This window comes from Tupaia chinensis, unplaced genomic scaffold (assembly GCF_000334495.1).
Source record: "Tupaia chinensis unplaced genomic scaffold, TupChi_1.0 Scaffold143763_1, whole genome shotgun sequence".
Classification (NCBI taxonomy): Eukaryota; Metazoa; Chordata; class Mammalia; order Scandentia; family Tupaiidae; genus Tupaia; species Tupaia belangeri.
In genome coordinates this window covers 486,648-491,232 of record NW_006203612.1, presented here as the reverse complement: position 1 = coordinate 491,232, position 4,585 = coordinate 486,648, and the positions used below count along the sequence as shown (strand labels likewise).

Sequence of the window (4,585 nt, the reverse complement as noted above, 5' to 3'; positions counted from 1 at the left end):
AACTTATATTTTCCTTTGCCTTCATTCAGATAGATGTCCTCCTTTCAGTTGGTTCAATGCCATTGTCTAGTACATCCTGAGACAAAGTAACAGGACACACGGTTTCGATCTTTGGATTTCCACCCAGATGAAAATGAAAAACACATACAAAGCCTCTGCATTTAGTACACTTTATTAAAGATTAGCTATATGGAAAGATAGAGCACATCATGTATTTAGCCTTCCTTGTTTATATAAATATCTCCAATCTTTTTGTCAACTGAGTTCTCAGCCTCTCGTATTTCCCCATGTTCTACTCCTCCTTCGCCACCTCCTCTTCTCCTTCCTCTTCTCAATTATTCTACAAGCCCAGACTGTTAAAGGAAAAAGCAAAGGAGGAAAGACAAAAAGAAGTGAAAAATTGGGGGGAAAGGCTGGCTTTTACCAAGCAGCACAACTCACACTCGCTCTCTCGTTGCTCACTCGCTCGCTCTCTCTCTCTCTCTCTCTCTCTCTCTCACTATCCCTCCCTTACATGAAGGAGTTCCTGCTGCCCCCAATAGCCAACATCTGCCATTATGCACAGGATCCCTTCAGGGATGGTCATTTATTTAAGATCTCAAGTATATATATACATATATACTTTTTTTACTAACTGTAATCTGTGGAGGAAGGCAATAAAAGTATTTTTTGTAGACATGATCTATGTACCACCATCAGAAGGTATAAGAAGCTATTACCAATTTTAATTTCAAAAAGAATGATTTTTCTCTTTTACATTTTTATTAGCAGGATACAGTATAGCCAACATTAATTTCTAATGATATAGGCATTTTGAGCAAATTCATTATTTTAGCATTATGATAAAACGAATAGAGATGAATATGTAGTATATGTTCACAGGCTATTATTAGAATTTTATATAAAGAAAAATGTTCCTTTCAGTTATTTTGAAAAAATTTATATGCATTCACATGCTTCTAAGGCTTTGCTTATAATTGCATATAAGCTCATAATTTCTAACCAACAATAGTAGAAGAGTAAAAGAATAATTGCAGATCACTTTTTTAAATGTCTAGTCATTCTTCAAAGGTAGTTTCTAAATTTTGGATGCACATAATTTTAAGGAAAATATATGCTGCACATACAAGGAAATTTTTCTTCTGTGCATTTACTCTTCAGAATTAAACAAATGTTCCTAGATAAGAGAATGTAGCTATAGGGATGTAACCACACATTTGTAAGTTCCCTAGCACTTATTGCAAAATTTGTGTGTTGAATAAAAGATTTAACATAATTTTTCAATATAAAATATCTAAGTATTTAAAACGTTAGGAAATATACCTTGGTGACAACATGTACCTTAATCAATACCAAGCGATTAACTCTGAACAAGTTATTCCTCTGCAACAAAGGATCTTCAAAAACTAACATTAACATCACTTACTGTAGCAATGTCACTTGCTACAATTTTCTCTTTCTTGCTGCTGCTGATTTTTTTTTTTTTTTTTAGGGCCCATTTGCTCACTGGAGAGACAGAAAGTGAGAAATAACTCCACAGTAGGGATGGCCACACTTCAATCCCTTTTCCTCCATTCTCTTCTCAGGATTTTGGAGTGTACATGCACACATGTCCAGCATGAGTTTTAAGCCACAACCTCTGTTGACTACATGGGAGTCCAACAATGTAACCTTTATACCATCTGCTGGTCTTCTCTCTTTCTTTTTAACTGTACACATAATTAATGTTGCATACAGGTCGCAATTGCTAAGATTTATTCACAGATTTACCAATTCCTTGTTGCTTCATTCCTTTTTTTTTTTTAATATAATTTAATTTATACATTCTGTTTCTGGGATGACTTCCCTTCTGCCCAAAAAATATTCTTCCATATTGTCTAAAATAACGATAAACTCTGGTTGTCTGAAAATAATTTTGGGGAGACATATTTTTAGGCTGAGTTTTTTGTTTTGTTCTGTTTTGTTTTGTTTTTCTCACTACCCTGGCTTCTATCATTGCTGTTTAGAATCAAGCCATCTGTTTTACTATTGCTTCTTTCAAAGATTTCCCCCCCTCAGATTACTTTTAAACTTTTCTATTGATTCTGTGGTTGTTTAGTTTCACTGTCATGCTCACATGCCTGTTTCTTCTATTTATCTTGTTTGGGATTCATTGAGCTTCCTGGATCTATGACTTGGGTTCTTCTTATCTGGAAAATTGTCCCCCTGAACTCTTCAGTGTTGCCTGTGCCCATTCATTTTGCTCTCCTTTTAGAACTATAACTACACTATCTCACTCTATTCATCATGTTGCTTAATTAATATATTTTCCTTTTTAGGTCTTCATCACTACTACTGTACTCTGTTTATTTGTTTGTTTTTAATTTGCCTTTAGGGCACGTGTTCTCACCAGTGAGAAAGAGAGCAAACACGAGAGAGAAAGGAGAAAGCACCCTCCTCCATTTCTCCCACCTTTCAGGATTCGGGGACACATGCCGAGGTACCTGGCTTATTTCTCAAGTGAGGTCTGGGACTAGAACCACAGAGTTAGCCAGTCACCTGGTATCTCTTCGTTGCACGCCCATACACTCAATTTCTATTTTTGATTATATTTCAATTTCTATTCATTTTGTTTTAAAAAATGCTAGTTTTCTGGGACCAGCAGTCAGCATAATGGCTATGTCACTGAACTCCCACATAGTCGACCGCAGTTCGAGTCCTGGATTCAGTGGCTTAAACTCATGCCGGGCACGTGTGCGTGCGTGCCCAAGATCCTGAGAGGAGAACAGAGGCAAAGGGATTGCCGCATGGTCATACCCCCTGGGGGGTGATTTCTCACTTTCTGCCTCTCTGTCTCTCTCTGTGTCTGGCGAGTGCATGCGTCCTACAGCAAAAACCTCTCCAAAAAAAAGAAAAAAAAATGCTAGTTTCTACTTTCTTTTAGAGGTTTCAAAGACTTTTAACAAGGATCTGAACAATTTAAGCAGAGTCATTTATAGGGTGTCTGATAATTCTGATATTTAAAGCTTGGTAGGTCTATGATGACTGTCCGTGGATGACATAAACTTGGTTTTCACTCACGGTGGTTTTTCTCGAGTAGTTCAGTAGTTTTTGTTTGTTTGCTTGTTTATTTTAAAATTCTAAGCTTCAGATTTTTCTTACAAACATTTTACTGGAATACTTTGAGTCTTAGGATAGTTTATTTCCCCATAGAAGAACATTTGTTTTTGAAATTTTCACTTCTCTTTTAGGCAGGTGGTGTGTTTGAATAAATTATGGTCTGTCTGCCATATTAAAAGTGAAGGTATCTATGTTATCAAGAGTCAAATATTTTAATCATAAATAACATTCTATCTAAAACTTTCTATTGCATTTCATGAGCCCATCCTTTGGTTAATGTCCAAGTTTTATTTATTTTTTCTCTCTTATGAGCATATAGAAAGCTACTGTAGCTATCCTTCATTTTTTCCCCTTGTGTTTTTTGTTTTCTTCTATCTGTTGTTTAGGACATAATTTTTATGTTTGTCTTATTTGCATATTTAGTCTAAATTTTTAATTTTTAAAATATTCATATTTAGCTCTCTTATTTTTGCCATTGCTCAACAGGTAAGTCTATTTACTGTAGGCCTCAGTAAGAAGGTTCCAAGACAAACTCACAAAAGCCTATTTTATTTCTTGGGTAACTAAAACATTTGATTTTGTAACAAATATTTAAGATAACAAGAGCGCAAGAATATAAATGGAATGAGTTTTAGAGTGCTATTGTATAGCGGAGTGACTATAGTTGGTGACAACTCAATGCATACCTCAAAATCCTTCAAAGAGGGGATCTGGGCTGTTTACCACACAAAATGATGATAAATGTTTGAGATGGTAGATATGCTTAGTGCCCCATTTGATCATAATGCATCATATACATATATTGAAAAATCACACTCTACTGCCATATTCTTACAACTATTATATGTCAATTAAAATTATATTTTAAAATAAAATGTAAGACAGCATATCTAAGTAAACAAACAAAAAGAAAAATGTTTAAAAATAGTCTTGCTTTCCTTTTTGTTTTGTTAAGAATTTTATGCTATAGGGTGTTTGTGCCATATGTTCTTGCCAGAGACTGAGAGAGAGAGAAAGAGAAGAAAATTGAGAAATTACCCTTCAGGGCAGATGGTCATGCTGCAATCCCTTCTTTTACATTCTCCTCTCAGGAATTTGGGAATGCACACACATGTGCCCCACATGTTATCAGGCCTCTGGGTCTGGGACTCAAACAGCAGAGTTGGCCATGTGGGATCCAGTGCCTTAACTACCACACTACCTGCTGGCCTCAAGTCTTGTTATAGAAATGCTGATGCTGAAAGAAGATGCAAAGCTAGCTGCAACATTTATCAAGATATTGAATATATTTCCTATCGAGTAAAATTGATTGAAATGTCTACAGCAGTGTTTCTTTGTAATAGTTCATTTCCCTTTAAGAGCTCATAAATATGTCATTAGCTCTGAACTCATTTATCACTATTACATTTTGAGAAAGTCTTACATAAAGTCAATGAAAAAAATGAAGTTTAATTGTTCCCCTTATGCTAAATAAACAAGGTAAAGG

The 4,585-nt window shown here is 35.3% G+C and overlaps 1 long non-coding RNA gene across 1 annotated transcript in view; it reads right to left on the bottom strand.

Annotated features, from left to right (window-relative positions):
• Window positions 1–224: 224 nt before the first annotated feature.
• LOC102502504 (uncharacterized) overlaps window positions 225–4,585 on the bottom strand; it is a 486,787-nt gene continuing 482,426 nt past the window's right edge. The window contains exon 4 of the long non-coding RNA XR_336915.2: window positions 225–353. This is a non-coding gene — a long non-coding RNA (uncharacterized LOC102502504). The remainder of the gene's footprint in view (window positions 354–4,585) is intronic.